Source organism: Coturnix japonica, chromosome 1 (genome assembly GCF_054131305.1).
Source record: "Coturnix japonica strain WE chromosome 1, WE-NBRP24, whole genome shotgun sequence".
Lineage (NCBI taxonomy): Eukaryota > Metazoa > Chordata > Aves > Galliformes > Phasianidae > Coturnix > Coturnix japonica.
In genome coordinates this window covers 55,171,660-55,192,810 of record NC_140663.1, presented here as the reverse complement: position 1 = coordinate 55,192,810, position 21,151 = coordinate 55,171,660, and the positions used below count along the sequence as shown (strand labels likewise).

Here is a 21,151-nt window from a genome sequence, read left to right as displayed (position 1 = left end):
GCAAAGGGCTTTGAACTCTTCTGGCCTTTCTCCAGAGCTGTGATGTTGCCTGCACCAATGCCTGCAGACTGGGGGGCTGGTAAAATGCTCCTTACAGAATGTACAGCTTTTATCAGTGAAAGGCAGAACCTGACAGGTAGGAATTGGGCTTGTTGCCCTTTCAGCTGAGACATCCTTCGCTAATCACCATCTCTTTGTACTTGATCCTTTCCTTAAGCTGTGACTGTCCTACAGCATAGTCCAGCCCTTGCAGCCCTTTGCAGCCTGTTCTGCTCCCATATTCATTTCATCTATCAGTTCCCTGCCTGACTAGCATCTAGAAATCCCACTCTCTATTGGAAGAGCCCTTTTGTAGCAGTGCCTGCGTGAACAGTGCCACAGGATTTCTAAACCATGCTTCAGGTTCCCTTCCTGATGTGCAAACAGGACTCTACAAAGCTTGTGACTGCTGTCGGGTGGGGAGGGCTTCTTGCAAAGGAAAGGATTTCAATTTATTTCAGTTTCATATGACTTGTTTGTTTGCTTTGCCACATGCCTTGCTTTGTTTTAGCCTCACTGGTACTGTCCAGCTGCCAAAGCCCTTAGATCAGCTGGAACCCAATAGGTCCTCATCACTGCTAAAAAGAGAACTCATGGGCTGCATGCTCACTGCTGTCTGGCTGCTCTCTTTCAGCTTGGCCTGGGGAAGCTTCTGCTTCCCTCACAGCAAACCACTGCTGAAGCTTAACAAATACGGCACTTGTTTGGTATATCTGTAATGATAGCAAAGCATGGGGAAATGGGGGGTTGTTGCGCAACCCTAAATGGACTTGTTCTGAAATCTTATTTTCTACTTTTGCAGGAAGCAGATTTCCTAGTGAAAAGTCTCTCCCTTAACTATAGTGGACCCACCACAGGCATGAATGTCATCTTCACAGAGGAAGAAAAATAACAGGAAGAATTACGCTGTGTGGCAGTTCTTCATTGTGGTGAGTCTAAGGTACTCAGTTTATACCATTATAACTCCTCAAAAATGACCGAAAAGAAAAAACAAAACAAACACTTCCAAAGCCCAGACTTTTCTTATCTCTCAAGTACAAAGATCAACCTTTTGTGAAATGTTCGTGTTAAACCTTGCTGCAATTTGGCAGGAGTTTAGGGAGGAGAGAAGGAAATGGTCTGGAAAGACAATCCTGATTTAAGAAGCTGTTCTCAAACAAAGCGGCCTCATTCTTTTATTTCTATTTATCTAGCCTGTCTTTCAGAGAGCATTTTTTGGCTATCAAAACATGTTTATGTAGATCTTTCTTTTATGTAACTGAAACCTTGTCAGCCAGTTCCTGTCTTGTAAGTGCTTGATTCTGCAACCATAATATTCTCTTTCCATAGCTTTGTATATAATTTTCTATACTTGGTCTTAGGAGCAAATTGAAAAAACAGATTCCCACCATATGGAGCCTTATGTACTCTCACAGGGGTCAGCAAAATGGCTGAGCTATTTAGACTGAGATTCAGCAGAGACCTCCACTTGAGCTAAGTGTACAGAAGAAGAAAAGAAGAGCTCTTCACGCTGGCAGGGTGGTCTGCAGCCCACAAATGTCAGTGGCCACCATGCATGGTCAGCAGCAGGTCTGCAGACTTGCATTAAACATCAAAATAAATGTAAGCTAAAGGTGGAATGTTCTGTAACAAAACCATTCACTGTGCTGTGGGCAACAAAATTGTGAAGGGCCTGGAGCACAGGTCTTATGAGGAATGGCTGAGGGAACTGGGATTGTTCAGTCTGGAGGAGAGGAGGCTCGGGGGAGGCCTTATCTCTCCCTACAATGACCTGAAAGGAGGCTGTGACAAAGTTGATGTCAGCCTCTTCTCCTGCATAACTAGCAATAGCACTATTGTTATTAAGCTGTGCCAGGGAGGTTCAGGTTGGATATTAGGAAAAATTTCTTCTCCAAAAGATTAGTGAGGTATTGGAACAGGCTGCCCAGGGACGTGATGGAGTCACCATCCCTGCTTGTATTCAAGAAACATGTGCACAGTGAGGTTAGTGGGCACGGTGGGGATGGCTTCGTGGTTGGACTGGATGATTTTAGTGGTAACTCCAACCTTAATGATTCGATGCTTTTATGATTTTATTGTGAACCATTGCAATGTGGGGTTTGGGAACCTTTGGACTGTTGGGCCAGCCTGTAGACAAAGGTGGGCCACATTCCCTGCTGGGGAGCTCTTCAGATGACTGAAGAATTTGGGGTCTGCTTTGAGTCACAGTGGAAAAGTACACATACAGACAACCCTTTGTTGCCCTTCTCTGGACATGCTCCAGGGCCTCAGTGTCTTTCTTGCAGTGAGGGGCCCAAAACTGAACACAGCACTCGAGATGCAGCCTCACCAGAGCAGAGTACAGAGAGACAATCACCTTCCTGCTCTTGATGGCTGAGCTATTTCTGATATATGCCAGGATGCTCTTGGCCTTCTCAGCTGCCTTGGTAAATCATTTAGCAATATTTTCTGTACTTGGGTAAGCATCTGAAATGAGTGTAGCGCTGCCTAAGCAAAGGAAGTAGCAAGGATTCTTTTTTTTTCCAGGGCATTGTGAGTAGCTGTTTATAAATTAAACAAAATACAGTACAAAGCCAACCTAATTTAGGGCAGCTTCCCTGTTCCCCCTTTTTGCCCTTTTCTGAAGTTTGCCACTCACCCATATTGCTGCCTGAGAACTCAGCCAACCTAAACAGTTGTTGCAATCACAACATGGCTGTGTGGCAGAATGCTTATAGCACCGTTGTGCAGTTCCTTACAAATGGATTTGTAAGCATCCACTGTGAGTTTGCTGCATGTCTTGTATGAGTGCAGAGATATTGCCCACTGCAGCAGAACATGCCAGTGTTGGCACAGCTGGGTAACTAACTCAGGGCCAATGCAAAGCCAACAGCTCAGTGCGAGCTGCTGATTTAGGATTGTGGATGGATTTCCAGGGCAGCAGCACATCCATTTCTGGAACACAGCATAACACTTCCTTTCAGTGTTCTGAATTCTTACTTCAAAGCTTTGAGATACTCTATATAAAGCAATTGGAAACTTTGGTTTTAGGGAAACTGGCTTTCCCTAAATTCATCCTAAAAACTCCTGGATTACTTTTGTGGGAGCTGTCTGAAAATACGTAGCCTACGGCAAGCACATTAGAGGGAAAATTTCTGCCTGAACATTGAATGTTTGGCAGTTGTGAACAACTGAAATCATAGTCTTATAAAAGGAAAGATGAGGCAAATTTAACTGTTACCATCTGTGCCAGGTGCGTGCCTACACTAACATTTCTGGGTGGGTAGACAAGTAGTATGTGCAAGTTCATAATACATCCTTTCTCCCTAGGAACCAGCTTTAGTCTGGTAAAAACTCATTGAAGTCCGTGGAATTACAAGATCATAAATCTAATTTAACACTGGAGAATCAGGCCCTATAGATGTGCTCTGTGTGTGGTATCAATCTATTTGCAGTGTATATATAAATAAGATTTGTGGTGAAATGAGAAAAACAAGCTGCTTGTACATCATCTAGGAATGAGCTCTAGGTTCTGCTTAATATTTTCCAGAGACAAATGTGGTGACAGACTTATCAGAAACACTGGCTGAAATGAAGCTGTTGATCCAAACATCCTCATCATCCTTTATCTTAAAGCCAAAGCAAAAATGAGATGTCCCAGTGGGTGTGGGCCACAGTAACATTGGTTTTTATCATTATTATTATTATATTCAGATGTTGGTTGTGTTTACAATTACAGTGCTGGCAGACAGGCTCTATTAGAACTGCCAAAGCTGATCATCTAGCCCCAGATCTGATCATATTACTGAGAGCACAGTCTGGGATTTTACAGTGGCTTGAGACAATTTGACTCTTTCTTCCTCGCCAGCTCATCTTGCTGTATCTATTTCAGAGTGAGGCACAACATGTGTTTTACTGGGTCTCCACCTCTTGCTTGGATCATTGTAGGGGGCTGTCAGGCAGACATCAAGCAAAGTTGGTGGCTTTCTGCTTGTGGAGGGAACAACTCGCAGGTAGCCTTACAGATTCAGCAGGTAAGTGAGTTCAAGCTCACCACATGTGAAAAATAAACAAAGACATTCTTTCCCATTATGGCATCCTTTTTGTAGCAAAAGGCGTTGTGGAGGAGGGGAAATGGCTGATGAGCCAATATATGTCATTTCTCTGTGGTTAGGCTGATTATTTTTCTATCCCATGGATAGCATGCCAACAGCGGTTGCATTGTGTATATTGCATACAAGGGATAAAGTAGGCCTACTAGCTGAACTAGAACAAAAGATATCCTTCAGGAAGATTTAGCAGCCAGTACCTCAGTAAGTTTCTACTACACACTCTTTTCCCTGGATTTACCTCTCCCTGAATGAAAATGTGGAAATGAGTAGATTAGCTTCCTCTCTGTAAAGAAAGAGACACACTTTGGAAAGCAAGGTAGATATTTAAGATTATTTGCAAGCAGAGCCAAGGAATAAGGACCACTAAGTAAGTGACCACATGCAAAAGGATTATTCCAATGCAATGTCCTAGGGTAAAAGCAAAGCAAAGCTACTTGAGCTTAGATCCAGGCTCCTACAGAAGGGATGTTTTCTACTGTAGGAATGAGTCCCAACAGCTGAATATTAAAGGCCATCCTAAAAGACAGCCCTCAACCCATCGAGCTCCTGCTTATGACATCTCAGAAGAGCAGCTCACTGGGCTTTGTAAGAGCATCATTCTCCAATCTCACAAAACAGGGAGATCACAAAAACTCCCCCCTTACATTACAGGACATAGTGCTGGAGTCCAGCTTCAGCTCAGGGAAAGAGGTTTCCTATATCCCAGCTGACCCTGCCAAGCACTTGGTCACTGAAGTGATCTGTGAGAGCACCACCTTTCCTCATACCTGGCAAGGGCTATTGCAAGTGGAATTCCTTTAAGGGAATTTATTTTGATGAAGTTGGAATATATGTTTATGCTCTTCTTTGGTGGAAACTATTTGTAGACATCCTGGGGTTTCAAGATAACTGAAACTGCCTTTTTAATGGCTAGACTATTCGCTCTATGTCTGTATTGTTGTTCTGGTTTCATCTGGGGTAGAGTTAAATTTCTTCCTAGTAGCTGGTGTGGTGCTGTGTTTTGGATTCAGGATGAGAATAGCGTTAATCACACATCAATATTTGAGTTGTTGCTGAGCAATGTTTGCACTAATTCAATGACTTTTCTATTTTTTGCACTTCTTTGTCAGCAAGAGAGCTGGGAGTGGTCACAAGAAGCTGGGAGTGGACAGAACCAGGACAGCAGTTCTAAACTGGCCAAAGGGATATTCCATACCAGATGGTGTCATGCCAAACAACAAAATGGGAAGGAGTTGGCTGGGGGTTGGCCACTGGTCAGAGTTTGGGTTGGGCATCAGGCAGTAGGCGGTGGGCAACTGCGATATGCATCTCTTGCTTTGTTTATAGTTTTATTGTCATTATTGTTTCCTCTTCTTTTTCTGCCCAGTTAAACTGTCTTTATCTCAGATTGTGAAGTTTACTGATCCCTGCCAGTTCTGGAAGCAAGGTTACCAAACAGAGCTGATACAGTTCTGCCACTTCTCTTATAGCTGCAAGATCGTCTACCCTGCTTTGAACTCAGGAAATCTTGGTTTTGAAACATGCAGCTCAGCAGTCATGGGAAAGAGAAAGCTGTGGAAGAGGAATAGAGGAGAGTGAGAAGAAACAGAGATCATTTGTAGAATTACCTGAGTGGAAAGGACACACTAAGACCAGCGAGGACCACTCAAAATCCAATCCCATGTCTGAGAGTGTTGTCCCAATGCGCTTGAACTCTGACACTCGGAGCTGTGCCCACAGCCCTGGGTGGCCTGTTCCATGCCCACGGAGGTGGATCTGCCTCCAGAGGAAGAACCAATGGAGGTGGATCCATCTCCATCCAGGCACGGCAAGCACTGTAACATCATGCTTGCCAAGAGACATTACCACATCCATTGGCAGCGCACCAGGGGCTCTTGATTTCATCTTGGCATTGAAATGTCATCATCCGCCACAGAGCCCCAGCGCCAGCTGCTGCTCCTTCACCCTTCCTTCCCTATCCCCAGTCCTCATCCTTCCCCAGGCCTTCTCACCTCTCCTGCCCCGAGCCCTGAGGAAAAAGGAAGGACTTGAACTGGGACTGGCGTCCTCTGAGCTGCTGTGCTGGGGACAACAGGAGGAACCCAGAGGATGGCCATAAGCTCCCTGTGGCCTCCAGGTAGAGGAAGAGGGAAGGATTGAGACTGGTATCCACTGAGCTGCTGCACTGGGACAACAGGAGGAGTCCAGCAGATGGCCCTGAGTTCCCTGCAGCCTCCAGACCCTTGGTTTGTGTGAGCTGAAAGGGAGGTATCTGTGAGGTCCCATTCTCCAAATTATTATTCCTTGATTATTATGCTCCCCAGAATCAATTTTTGGCACCCCTTTGGGAAGACTTTAGGTGGGAGTAGGAAAGATGTTCAACCTTGCTCTGCTGTTGTTGTTCCAACATCTTCTTGTCATGGACAGTTCGGGCACACCTGTATTGGGCCTTAATCCAGAAAATTGCTGAAGTCGTGGATGAGGGAGTTGAATATCTCTCTGCCTTACAGTAACTCAAGTCATTGTGGAGGTGGTGCCATTTGTTGACCACACAGTGACAGCAAGCATCTCCATTCTCTGTCCAGGCTGCCCACCTACTCCTTCAGATGGGAAAGTCCTCACGGCTGCTTTTCCCGACCAACCCTGTCTGAACAATGGAGTCTGACCCAAGTTTCCATGTGAGTTGGTAAGCTCCTCCTAGTTTTCTTTAAAAATAGCATACACTTGACTCTTTCTAGCAGATTTCAGAATTGATTTGCATTGATTTACTGCATGGTGTTTCAACATGCTGTGCTAGACGAGTGAAATGAGCCAACTGAAAGCCACTGCTGTGTGGGCAAGAGTGAAAACAGGAAGAGTAAGATACAGATATTACTGTCAGCACAGTTCATGGAGAGGAGCCATTTTCCCCTTCACTCTGAGCAATAGGCATTTCTGCTTTGCATGACTAAGAACACAGCACTATCTTCCCTTTAATTCTTGCTTGTTGTTACCTCGTTGTTATCTTTTTGTTTGAATGACTAAGCAGCTCTGATGGGGAAATACAGCTCGCTATTTTTTTTGTCCTGTGGACAAATGCCTGTGTAGAGGAGCAGTGAAGCTCAGCTTGGTTGCTATTTTAAACATCTAATTTTTGCTGCTTGACCTGTGTGACTGAGTTAAGGTCACGGGAAAGTGCATCCTTCTTTTTTTCTTTCAGTTGAGAAAATGTGCTTTGGGCTGATGCTAATTATTCTGATTTCTGGAAATAAAGATAAAAAGGAACCTTAATTCTATCCACTTCTCGGAGTGGATAGCATCTTCTCGGAGGAATTCTCTTAGCCCTTTCTGTTATAAGCATCATCCTTCAGTTTTCTCTTCAAAAGTAAGGACATCAGCTATCCCATGAAGAACAGCAGCACAGAGTGTTTTCTAGTAGAAGGATGAGTATAGCATAGCTGTCAGTCCTGCTGCATTCTTAGTTTATATAGTGCCATTAGTCTGACTGTCATCTCTTCTGTGTTATTACTTGCAGTTACTTTATATGTTGGGAGTAGTTGATATGCTGGAGGGCAAGGCTGCCATCATCCTGGGAGTCACAAACAAGGATCTGGGTGACAGGAGCATCATGAAGTTCAAGACTTCAAATGTGAAGTCTTGCATCTTGTAAACAGAGACACCATGCAACAGTACAAACTGGGGACAGGCTGGACATCGAGCTGAATGTGAGTTGAGAATGTGCCATTGTGTGAATGAGAGCCAAGCGCAAAAGACACTGGGCTGCATTAATAACAGCAGAGGCAGCAGGTTGAGGTAAGTGATTGTTTTCCTCTGTCCTGCACTTGTGAAGCCATATCTGGCATAATGTGACCATTTCTGGCTCACCAGTAGGAAAAAAAGTTGATAAACAGAAGTGATACTAGTGAGTGGCTGCTGATGTGGTCAGGGAGCGGAGGTACAAAATGTACAAGGAAAAGCTGAGGGAGCTGGGTATGCTAAGCCCTAAGAAGAGAAGGCTGCATAGTAGGGATAACAGAGAAAGAGCTTGGAGCCTTAATTGCCACTTGATTCTCAAAACTGCCTCTTCCCATGCTTGGAAAAGCACACATGGCTGTGGTACAACTGAGAGGAACAGAAGTAGCAGAAAAGTAACAGGGCTGTAGGATTGCTGTGGAAGGTTCCCAGTGAGCCAGTGTGTGCCTGGTCCCCTGCAAAATATTTCCATCTCTTCACCTGTGCCAGTGTCAGATAAATTGCTTGTGTGGCCCTGGTCCAACAGACAGGGCCAAGCTTTGTTGAAGGCCAGCCATAGGTGGCAGGAGGAGAGGTGGGAACACCTCCAAACTGTCATAAGAGGGTAAACCAGTGTCTGTTGTCTGACACGGGAATCAGTGGGCAGGTTTCTGCTTCACAGCTCTGCCTGTATCAGACAATCTGTCACTTATAGAGACAATTAAAAAGAGCTCTGTGTTGCTGTCCGCAGGGGGGAGAGCAGGGGCTCTGCAGTGAGCGTGACCAGGAGGTGCTGGCATTTGTTCCCTCAGTGATGTCACCTGCAGCAGAGATGCCTGGAGAATATCAGGCTGCTTATCTCAGCCTCAGCTCATCCTTGCTGTAATACAGAAAAGGTCACGCTTGTGGCTACTGTGCAAGGCTCCCTCAAAGCCTGCCCGGCAGCTGCAAATGAATATGAAAGGGAAAAAGAACTGTAGCTCTTTTTCAGTAATGCAAAGAAAAGGAATGCGGCTGCAACGTGTTATTACATTGAGAACATGTACACTTGCCAGATACATTCTGTTCCTTTTCCCTGAGCAGATAATCCACAGGGAAACCAAGGTATTGCTGCTGCTGTCAGCTAATGAGGCTGTTCCTTTAGTTCTCACTGACAGGTCTGGGGCTGGAGTTCCTGGAGTCTGTCCTTGCCTGTGCTCCCATGCAGGGGGATGCTGCTCTGGCCCTGAGCTTCCCTTCTTCCTACACTTTCCCTTAAAAATAAGAAGGCTTGTCAGAAGGAGACAAAAGACACTGTGGAAGAGATGACAACTTTGTCACTTTTGCTTCCCTCATAATGGTGTGTGAGTTTTCTTGGAGGGAATCAGGCAGTTCTGGGATCCTGAGGGCAAAGCTTCACGAGGCCCTTCACACTGATGTCGTACTACTCTGTTACCCTTCTGCAGAGCAAGGACACTGATTTGGAGCTACTGCAGCACTAGAATACTTCGTATTAGCTTACCCAATTGCTTGGTGTATTCATAGTATAGCTACTCTAATAAACAGAAAAAAGGTCTTCATTTTCTCTGTTCCTGTTACAGTTACACTGGCAGAAGGGTGGAGGCAGCCACCATATCCCAATGACTCTGAAATGCTTGCAACCAAATTGCAGCACTGCTCCATGCATTTTAACTGGGTCATGGAGTGAAAGCCATTTGAATTCTTCATGCTCTGCATCTTTCAAGTAACTGCAGTTTAAGGACTCGTTTTCATGTTAATTTTCCCACTTACATGTTTAAAACCTCACTCAGAGTGATGCAAATAGAGTCGTATCTCAATCTATTCCGAATATGAAACCAACCAAGTGTCAGCATAAAATTGACCCCACATTATAACTTCAGACATTGTAGCTTTTTGCATTATGCTTTTAAGGAGGTGAAAAACAAAGGACTCCACGTCCACATCTCTGCCAAAAATGAAAGTTTTCTGATGAAGCGCAGAACAAGGTGCTGCTTCATGCATCCATGTCTTTGAAACACTTTTTTTTAGACCAAGCCAAAGGCTTACACTGCTTTGTCTGACCCGGATCCCATACAGCTTCTCTGTCATTCCAACTTTTGCCATTTTGCCAGAACATGGCTCCTAAAATCAGTCCCGTTCTCTCCAACCAATGGGACTGATGTGACATTCATTAAGTGAGGTTTTGTGCTGGAATGAGATTTAAAGCTGAGGGAAGGGGCTACCGAGTTCTTCTCCTGACCTTACCCGCAGCCTTTGCTACAGTCAATGTTTAACATATCTGTGCTTCAGTTGGCCTGCATGCCTCAAGGTCCTCTTCCCCAACCCCAATGGAATGTGAGTATCCACATGGGTTGAACTAGATGATCTCCAGAAGTCCCCTCCAACCTCTATCATTCTGTGATTCTGTGATCCAGCTCAGGTCTTCCTCTCCATCTTCTGCCAGCACAAAATGGGAATTACAGTTGAGCAGGAATTGGGAAGGCGTTGTGTCAGATTCACTTGCTGGTGTGGTGGTAGAAGTGGCTCTTGCAGCAATGGGACAGCCTTGCTAAGCTGAGCTGTTGAGAGTGGCTTAAGTGGCTGCCTGTGGCAAGGACAGTGGTTGTAAGAAAAATGGGGCTGTTGGGTTGGACAGAACTGAGGAGAGACTCTGGAGATGAGGTCAAGGAGAAAGAAGCTGAATTAGACAAGTGATTCAAAGCAGATGGCACTCTTCAAATGACCAGGCAGGAGGGGCAGCTTCAGAAGCAAGACAGAATGATATCTGGACAGAAAAAAAAAAAAAAAAAAAAAAAAAGAAAAGGCTAATAAATGAATGATATGGATTTTATTGCAGAAATATGCAGCAAAAGAATTTAATTACAGTCATGATTTATTAAAATGAGCTGGGAAGCGTCCCAGTTCAGAGAGGCTTTTTATAGAGGAGGCAGCCAACATATTGCCTATCAAATTAGCAAGAGAGATTTGTGGACATAGGATGCAGAAAATGGCAGCCACCGGGTGAATGGAAGTGAAGTGTGTCTGCAAATCACATTTTGACAAATGAGGGAGAAGACAGTCTTGGCTCATCACAGCCACTCCTCTGTATGTGTCTGTTTCTTTTTTCCCAATCCAGAGCAGAAGCATTTGTCCCTTCAAACAGCCATCCTGCATTTGGTTCTTTCAGTGCTGTGAAGTTCATCAATATTCATCAGGACTGGAGAGGCAGGGAGACTAATTTTCAGCTGAGGCAGCTGGGTGACTCACTGTCAGCACCAGCACCAGCAACAAGGCCAGATTCTTTGCCTTTCAGCATCTCCCACCATCCTACAGTGGGAAATCTGCACAGCCGCTGCAGTAATGCTAGCAGAAAGGACCTGCAGCAGTGGCTGCTCTTTTGCTGGCGTGCCTTATGCTGATGCTTGCAGCAAATCCTTTTAGGTTTGAGGGCTGTGACCCGGCACGGACTCTGGTGGTGTCTGTGTGGGTGGTGGCAGGTCCAGGCGGATGTCCACTTAGTCATGTCTGGAGGCTGACAAATGACATCACCTCTGACAGGTTTGGCTGACTCACGCTGGCTCTGGTAGATTAGAAGCGATTCCAGTCTAACCACATATTTTTCTTTATCAGATAGCCGGCGGAGGTGAATATTGCACCCCTCTGAGGAGAAGAAAATCCCACAGGCAAGCAGAGAGCAAGATTGACATTTCTCATTATTTCTGTACTCCAGGTAATATATATAAACTCTTTTCTTTTTCCTTTTTTTTCCCCCTTTTTCTGGGAGCCCTTCAGACCAAGCAAATGAAGACATTTCCTCTGCACAGTCAGTGACACTCCAAAAGGTCTGATCTGCTCTCTGAAATGTCCACTGCTTTTGCTGTGGCCCTCAGGCTGTGACTCAGTGATCTCAGGCACACGCTATGGCTACCCCAGAATCTCAGATTGTGCTTTGACCCAAGTATTTACCGTACTGAATAGAAACTATTTCTGGTACTACAATGTCTTTTATCCACTTGCAAATCTCCATCTAATCTGACCGTCCTTATCTATAAGCGGAGAGAATGAAAAGCAGAGATGTAAAACCCAAAGCTTAAGCACATATTTTTTGCAGCTGTTTAATGTTCATAGCATTCTCATGTTGTGAAGAACATGCAGAGTTTCTGCATTCTTTCTACTGGGTGCACTCGTCACCAAAACAGACTTGTTATCAGTTTGGGATGCAAACTGACCTGGTGTCACTGCAATTTTCCTGTTTTCATGTGTGAGTTTGGTTTTCTTTTGGCATATAGGCACTTAAAGCTGATCCAAAGTCATTCAAAAGCTCAGCAGATGCTTCTGTGAATCTCTCCTGTGTTTAGAAGTGGAAATGAAGCACAAAACCAGGTTCTTTCTGTGCTCTCCCAAATTATGAATTTTATTCTTTGTGATATAACACAGTTTACATGTCATCTAGTTTATCATTTTTGAAGAAGACATGAAGTAAAATATCAAGTTCTCCCTGACAAAGCCTTGTAGGACTTCAGGAACTGCTGTCTTCTGTACAGGTCCTTGCCAGTTCAACAGCACCCTCTGAGCTGACAGCAGAAGGGGTGAGTGAGGGCTGTGTGCAGTACAAGGAGCCAACACTGCTAATAAAACAGAAACTAACCACAGATTTTGTGAACTTTTCTATCCTGGATTATGCAGGAGATCAGAAAAGAAGATTTTCAGAGTCTCTTCCACCAACACTTGCAACTTACTCTTGGGAACTGGTATTATCAGATGAGTATGGACTAGATGATCTCCAGAGGTCTCTTCCAACCCCTACGGCTCTGTGATTCTGATTCTAATCTCACAAAGAACGTGGGACTAACATTCCTGAGCTTAAGAATCAAAGGGTGTTTTTCAAACCATTTTTATGAGGAGGCAGAAAGACTTTGGTTTTGCTTTCTGGTCTGAAAATATCAATAGTTTGTTTCATTTTTAAACAGAGCCACAGGAATCATAGATCAAAGAACCATAGAACAGTTTGGGTTGGGAGGGACCTCAAAGCCCACCCAGCTTCAACCCCCTGCTGTGTGCAGGGCTGCCCCTCACCAGCTCAGCTGCCCAGAGCCCCATTCAACCTGCCCCTAGGGATGGGGCACCCACAGCTTCAGGTGAGCCAGCTCCTCATCGCCCACTCAGTAGAATATTTCTGTCTAGCATCTAACCCAAATGGCTACAGGTTTGCTGTTTAGACACAATAATGCACAGATGGGCTTTGTATTTATCAGAACCAGCTGAGATGCTGACTGGAGGAAAACTATTATTGTCATGACTGACCAGAGTCTGGCAGCATTCTTTGTTGTTTGTGGCTTATTCTTGAAATTAGTTTTCAGCGACTAAACTGACCTCTCTGTAAGCTGAGCTCAGAAGATGAAGGCCAGTAATGGGAGAAGAAGGAACACATCTCAAGGCAAAAGGTTTAACCCTCTGCCTCTCGGTAACTGGAAATCCACCATCATTTTATTTGCACCGATTAAAGGTGAACAACACAGCTCTGTGTAGGATTTCTTGCCTCTGAGACACATTTAGTTAATTCTTACCTCTTACTTTGTTTTCTACTCTAGGATAAATCTTGCTATGGGAAGAGGGGTGTAGGAAACACGAGGTGGTGATTTTCAGTGACAAAGTTTCAACGATGGCATTGGAATCTTCAGCCATAGTATCCACAAGGGAGGAATTATAATTGCAAAATGCTATTTAAAATAATGGCGTGTTTTAGAAGAGCCTCCAAAGTCTCCCATAATATTTGCAGATAATCTCAGTTTGCCAGTCTGTCAAGTAATTATTCTCCATCTGTGATATCCAGTGATAACCAGTTAAGACTTTTAAACTCACTTTTACCAACACTGGTGAGCTCATCACTCGCCTGCTGAAAGAACAGAACACAAACATTAAAACAGTGCAAAGGTAATGTATTTATGATTGTAGCATGCAGTCAAACCTGCATAATAACTACTAATTAAAGTGTTAAGGCCTTAATTTTAGAAAGACAGAGAGGCTTTCTGCTTTTGTACAGTACTACACACACATCATTTTTATGCTTTGCTTTCTGCGATTAGTGACCAAGGTCTGGCATGAGACAATTTTATTTAATCAGCTGCATGCATTAAATACCAGCAGCTTGCAATTAGACATTCTTTTGTATCAGATAGAATGCCTCATGCTGCTATTTGCTCCTGACCTCAGATCCCTGAGTGGCAGAGACTTCTGCTGTCTTTGGGTAGGAGCTCAGTGCAATTGAAAATGCTTTTTCTTTCACACGCATTCTTGCCCCTCAGACTAAACAGAGCAACTTCAGAAGTGCACCAGAAGTTCCTTTAAAAAACAGACTGGGAAGGAAAGGTGGGAATGAGCAAAACCTCTTCCCCATGCCTTAACGCTTTTTTTGAGTACAGTGTTGGTTTGCAATGCTTAAGTATCATTTTGTACATTACACGTTAGCACTGAGTACCTAAACCAAGAGACTCGTGCTTCGCATTTGCTTTGCACATCTATTTTATCGGGTTCTGTGCTCGTAGCACCATTTTTTTTCCCAACTGTAGTATCACAAGTGGACACTAGAGAGCTCCTTTTACCAAAGGCATCTATCCAGCGCGAGGGCAGAACCCTGTGAGGTGCGTACAGAGCATTCCTCCTTTCTTCATGTAACACAGTTTTACTCATTTTTCATTTTTATGTTAAAAATTAATATTCCCAAGGGAAAGCTATCTTTGCCAGAAAGAGCAATGGCTGCAGCTGTAGCTCCACGTCTCCTACCCCAAACAAGACAGAGATTTCATAGGAGTAGTAACTTGGGAACTAATTATACAATTTCAGAGATAAGAAAAAGTAAATCAAATGCTGCCAGTGTGGAAATTATAATTAAGTTTTCCTCTGAATAACAAACACACTCCATATGTAATTTATTATGACTATTACTATATTAATAATAGTAATAGCCTATACCAAGCACCTATGGAGAGTACATGTTTTTGTCTAAATTGCTGGGTTATAGTCGCGGATGCAGTCTGAATGCCAAACAGCTCTCTGCAGTCATTCTGCTGATAACCTTAAGCCTTATAACACCCAGGCTATTGCTAAACACTGCTTTATTAGCAAGTGATATAACAGGATGACGACTGGACCTACTTTTTTCATTAGCTGTGTTTGACCCGTTCCCCCAGTTGCCTTTACCCTATCAGTCATTAATTCAAAACCAAAACAAAATCTCCTCTGCTGTCACCGTAAGGGCATATGCATTCCTGCTTCTCTGATTTTGGCATAAGCACAGCCTGCTGCAAGATGCTGTAATGATGTGACATCTTATCGTATTGCCCATTAGGGATTTTGACTTAGGGTTGTTTTACAGATAGCTGTGTTCTGAGGTCAGCAGTGCGAGGGCACCACATTTTGTCTCCAAAGCAAAGCCCTGTCCCACTCTTACCTCAGAATCTTGAGGTGCAAAGATTGAAAGAGCCCATAGGAAAACTTTAGAAAGGCTGAGTAAAGCCTTGCTCCAGCCCTCCCTGTGCTCCATCATGGTTCTTGGCCAGGGCAGAGAAGTACCTCCCTCTATGAAGAGCTGTCACGACAGGGCCTTGCAGGTGTGCTGTCAGCTCCTGCCTGTGTTCCCTGCCCAAGGTAGGTTAGGGCACATCTCCTAACTTTCCTGTACCTCTGCTGCTTCAGGTTTTTTGAATGGTAGAGCTACAAGTCTTATTTTATTCCACCATCTCTTTGCCTTGTTCCCCTGCTCAGTCTGGGATCTGGTTGGTTTTACCTAGAAAGCCAAATAAACCATGTTCTGAATTCTGAGGTATCCTTTCTTCCAGGACAGCCCAACTGTATTAATGCCAGTGAGCTGAAATATTCCATTAACATCTGTTCACTTTGTTTCCAAAACCAGCAAGTGACAATATTAGCAGAACCAGACTTTAATGGTAGCTTTTCTTTGTTCTTTTCAACCCACGGTCTTTTGAAGATGTAATGGTAAAAGATAGATGAGATTTTCAGCTTAGGGCAGCTTCAAGCAGGCTGACCAAGGAGGTCAGCGTGGGAAGGGGAGGCTGCCTTTTGATTCATCTGGAAGTCTTGTCTCTTACAAGCTGCTCTGTGTGAGCCTTGGCCAGGTTGATATGCAACTCTGACTTTGTCCGTGCAGATCAGGGCTCCAGCAAGACACTCATCGTCTCTCCTTCTAAACTGCCTTAATGCACCCAGAAAATCCTCTCTACCTTTGAGAACAGAGGGTCTCTAATGATAGAAACTGTAAGGAAATCCAACCATCACTGCCAAACTGCAGCGAACAAAATCAAAGGGCGGGGTGAAGTCAGGGCTGGAGTGGCTCTTATAAAAACCCCAGTTCTCCAAACATTGTGTTTCGTTGTTTCCAGCCCTGGGAGCTCATGTTACACACTGGACAAACCTATCAGGGCCCTGTCATTCCTCAGTCAGTTTTACGGGATGATAGAAGCCCGAAAAGTTAAAAACCAGTTTAACATATTAAAAAACTTAATGGGATTCCCACTAAGTTCATCTGGGAAAACAAAGAAGGAAATACCTTGGGATGTATTTTCTCCACGGGGAGAATACGTGGTCCCCATAGGCAAGAACAGCAAGGTGGGGAGAGAGAAGCTTGCAATATTTCACAAAGGAAATTAAAATGTGATTCCTGTTGAGTCACCCCCTCTCCCCTAAATATTTTGGAGGGTGGACTTACTTAGGGAGAATGAGACTCTTAACAGAATTTGTGTAAATCATTATTTAATGATCACGATCCATAGGCTATTCTTCTCATCGAGGGGTAAGCCACTGTCAAGCCAGACTAATAGGAGTTTATAGACCAGCAGTGAGTGTAAGCGGTCTTGGTGACACAAATACAAACCCAGCAGCTCAGCTTACTGCAGCTTAGAATGGATTAATGTCCTGTGGCAGATGCCAGCCTCGTGCCAAAAAGACTAACCCAGTCTTTATGAATTTCCTGTTCCTCACAATGGTTGAACTACGTCAATACTGAGATAACTAGAAATAGCCCCAATTCACAAGCTGTGGATCTCTGCGGCACTCCTTCAAAGTCAGACTGTGCCTGAATTTTCCTTGAGGCTCCTTTACAGCCCTTGCCTATTCAGAGCAAGCTCACTATGTTCTCTTACTAATTTCATCAACAGAGCCGTTTAAGCAGTGATAACCCTCAGGAAGTTAATTTGTTTTCTCCCCATCTTTTCCCAAGAAAGAATTAAGAGTGGAGTTCTGTGGTTTGATAGAGTGGTTTGTTTGCTACTATTATTAGTTTTGTTTGTACCAGAGAGCATTGGCCTTCTGCACTGAGATGATGATGGGGATCATGAAAATCCTGTTTTTTTGTTTTGTTGTTGTTTTTTGCAGGCTGTGCAAGGAAACACTCATCGTTCTTGAAGCAGAATCTAGGGAAGCTCTGTCTCAGCATACACGACCTCTACTGCACAAAGAGAAAGGTTGCGTTGTGCCTGGGGAACAAAGCTCTGGAATGAAGTCTATAACAGCTAAGATATGCTGGGCCACGGAGCATCTTTGCAAGTCTCTAAACAGCCCACAGGAAAATCACAGAAGGACCCTGTGAGTGGCAGTTATGTAAGACGAAACTTGAGCCAAGCCATTGGGTGCCATATCCCAGGGATGGGAGAAAATGGCAGGTGTGATGAGCTGGGGCTGGCTGTGTTCATGGAGTTTCTGTGCTGCCTGGAGTTTTCTCACTTGGAAAGCTTCATATGTTGCTATTTTGCATTGCTCTGGAATCATAATGGAAAGTAGGAAAGCACAAACAAGTGAACCCAGAGTATCATAAAACAGCCTAGAATGAAATTTTTGGTCTAGTAGTGGTGACAGAAAACACAAGTGAGGGGTTTTGCTGAGCAGCTTTAGTGGCAGTGAGCACCCTGGAAATACAAACTGGCTGGGTTTGATGCCTACTTCTTTCAGGCTGCAAAAGCTGCCCAGAAATCTTTCAGAGTTCCACTGCAGAGACCCTAGGAGTGTTTCAGCTGATTTGCAGATGACTTCTGGCATTGGCCTGAAGCCGTGGGAAATGAGAAGCTCCAAAATTAGGCAAAACTCAGTATTTTCTTTTAAGTTGTTTAAAAATACAGGTTATACGTTCCTAACAGTTGAGAAGAAAGCTAGAGTGGCACCAGGCTGGAGAATGGAGTGTTGGTGTGCATAAGGAAACATGGGAGAAATCACCTCTTTGGAGAGAAGGTGTGATCCCAGAGCCTGGGAGGAAGGAGCCCTGTGGCACCCACTGAGAGGAGGAGGAGCTGGAATCCTGAGCTTGTATTTGCCTGGGAAATAAGTGGAAAAACACTTGTATGTCCCTACAGAGCATTTCAGGCAAGCCAGACATTGTATCCACTCAGGTGGATAAATAGTCAAGTGTCATTAGTACATGTAGCTCTTATTGACAACCTTGCCAAACCCATTTTGTAACACAGCTGTAACCATGCAACAAAGCACTGTGAGCTAAAACAGGACAGAGGTGATTTTACTTCAAACAAAACAAGGTTTACACATTCACATACCCTCATGCTTCCAAACATCAAAATGAATGGCTCCAAGTGCTTCAGCCCAGGTGACTGTGGTGGTGAAGATGGAAAAGGCATGTAGGTATCTCAACATGTCTCCTTGGTTCTTCATGGACTGGAAGCCAAGTGCTGCTCTGGGATCTTCTGAGTTGACAGTGTGATCTTTTGTTTCTTCATCCTGTTCCATCCCTGGCTTAGTGTTTACTTTTCTGTCCTTATCTGGCTGTTTTATGGCTCCAAGCCTGTTTTTTCTTCCTTTCATCACTTCTTGAGAGCTCTGGTTTATTAGCCTGTCCTTCATTTTGCTCGCTGCGTTGACTGTCTTCAATGTGAGGAGGTTCTGGTAAGCCTCACACAGACCTGTTGGCACCTCGATGACCTGCTGGCTGAGGTGCCATCTGCACCTGCCATTCCACTCTTCTCTCTGGTGTTCCCACACTTAGGTAATCACTCACATACAGAAAGTTCTTAACATTTTTATTAAAAATTCCTCACACCTTGCAACATATGTTACCCATCTACAGCAGATCCTCAAGAGTGTAGATGACTACTGAAGAAGCAAGGATCTCTAAGGAGGGTCCACTTAAGCCCACCTCCCAGGTCTGAAGGTCATTTAAGCATATGGAACAACGCAGAGAGAAAAGGGAGCACTGAAAAGCTGCTCCAGTAATTCCCAGCTGCCTCTTCCCTGCTCCACTTTCTCCTGATGCTGCCCTTTTCAATTGCCCACTGAACTGAGGTTTGGAATTATTTCTCTTGAGAAACTGCACAGAGTTTTATTGCTTTGATTTTAACTGATCTATTGGCTGCCTGTGCATTTCTCAGCCACTTTCCGAAAACAGCAGCTGGTATGCTGGTATGGGTGGTGTTTGCAGGTGAAAAGTGGAGCTGCCTAATAGCTTTCCAGCTGATATAGCACCAGCATTGGATTAGGTCATTGTAATGGCAGCTGAAAACTTTGCTTTAACACAGCTTGAACGGCTCAGTACACCTCAGTTTGGTGAGAAGAAGCGGTGCCCGGTGTGGCCGGTTGATGTACTTCTGTCTCAAGTGTTTGTTCAACGCAAGCACCAGAAAGTTGAGCACAGTGAAATAAAAGCAGATCTGCTTGCAAAAACAAAACTGAACAAAAATCACCTGAAAGAAAAATCCATGTTCCTTTCTCAGTAGCTTTTATGAAAACTTTCTCCTTCCTCACATTGCAGTGACTCCATGAGGATCATTCTACAATATGGAGTTTAATATGTGTACTAAAATTTATTCCAGCTGTTGCTAATCATAGAGATATGAATAATGTTATTATACAGGGAAAAATCTTGACTAGACTCGGTGCAGATTTATTCATTTGTAATTTTTCCATCTTAAATCCAAATATTAAAAGCCAGATGAAAGGAAGGAAAGGTAATTGTAACCACTGGCTTCTACTTCAGCGTGATGAAATTGAGCTTGCTCAGTAATCAAAGAATAAGTGTAGAGATTTTTATCAGAGTATCTGATTTTATCAGACCATTTGCAGGGTCTGCAATTCAATAGAAACCAGGGATGCCAGATCTTTCGTATAAATCACTTCAGGGAGAGGTCTGCTGCCGGGTTACAGCTCAGACATGGCCAGAAAAAGTCCAGCTGAAGCTGAATAGGGAACACACTTGGGGTCTTCAAACTCTGCCATTACTGCAGCATGTAAACTTCTAAGAGGCGATTACATTGAGAAATGTGCTGCCAGCTCTGAAGGCTGAGTCTGGTCATAGAATCATAGAATCATAGAATCGTAGAATCGTAGAATCATAGAATCATAGAATCATAGAATCATAGAATCATAGAATCATAGAATCATAGAATCATAGAATGGTTTGAGTTGGAAGAGACCTTTAAGCTCATCCAGTTCCATCCCCCTGCTATAGGCAGGGATACCTCCCTCTAGACCAGGTTGCTCAAAGCCGCATCCAGCCTGGCTTGAATGCTTCCAGGGAGTGGGCATCCACAACCTCTCTGAGCAACCTGTGCCAGTGTCTCACCACCATCACAGTAAAGAATTGTTTCCTGATATTTAGTCCAAGTCTACTAATTCAGTTCAGTCCTCGATCAGAAATGCGTCCTTCACCTCACCAAAGTCAGATTCTTCTTCACAATCCAGTGCCTCCATACAATAGTGTTATAAATTCCATCCACTAAGTATGGATCTGGGTTCTGTGTCCAAACCTATTTATTTCTTATGCCGCATTTATTTCCAGTACCCAACCATACAGAAATTTACCCATGCCTTCGCACAGCAGGAAGCATGTGGTGCCTGAGTTACTAATGTCCATTTCTCAGGAAAGCGGTCCTTTAAAAACAACTTCTCTCCATCAAGATCCTCTCTTCAAACAGCCTCACACTCATGCTGGTCTGTTTGTGGTGAGAATCAGTGTCCCAGCAACAGCAGAAATGCAGTTTGCACTGTAAGAGAAGGAAATAAATGTTGGGTCATCTAAGAGTCCTTCATGCACTCAGCTGAAAATAAGACTACCCTGAATTTTCCCTTTTTCATTTTTGTGGTTCTGAGTCATTTGTTGATTTCCTTGGGAGGAGGGGAAGAAAAAGAAGAAAATCTAGAACTGTCTTGTAGTTAATCAGTTCTAGATAGATGGATAAGTGACAGCTCATATGACTCAGGCCCTTTAGGCTGCACTTATCCCTTGTTCTTATGCTATAAAACACAAAGGCAAGACTGAGAACTCTCTCTTTAGCCTTGGGAAAGTTCTGCAGTACTTCTGGAGAAGGAAAACTGCAGATCAACAGTGATTCAGAACA

The 21,151-nt window shown here is 44.0% G+C and overlaps 1 long non-coding RNA gene across 3 annotated transcripts; it reads left to right on the top strand.

The window, feature by feature from the left end:
- Positions 1 to 838: 838 nt before the first annotated feature.
- Positions 839 to 19,494, top strand: LOC107315512 (uncharacterized). 3 transcript variants are annotated; one of them, XR_014943688.1, is made up of 3 exons: positions 839 to 968; positions 11,430 to 11,529; positions 17,190 to 19,494. It is a non-coding gene; the product is annotated as an uncharacterized LOC107315512 (long non-coding RNA). The 3 variants fall into 3 exon arrangements; XR_014943687.1 differs by lacking the exon at positions 839 to 968 and adding an exon at positions 7,673 to 7,813; XR_004307763.2 differs by lacking the exon at positions 839 to 968 and adding an exon at positions 7,760 to 7,901.
- The last annotated feature ends 1,657 nt before the right edge of the window (positions 19,495 to 21,151 follow it).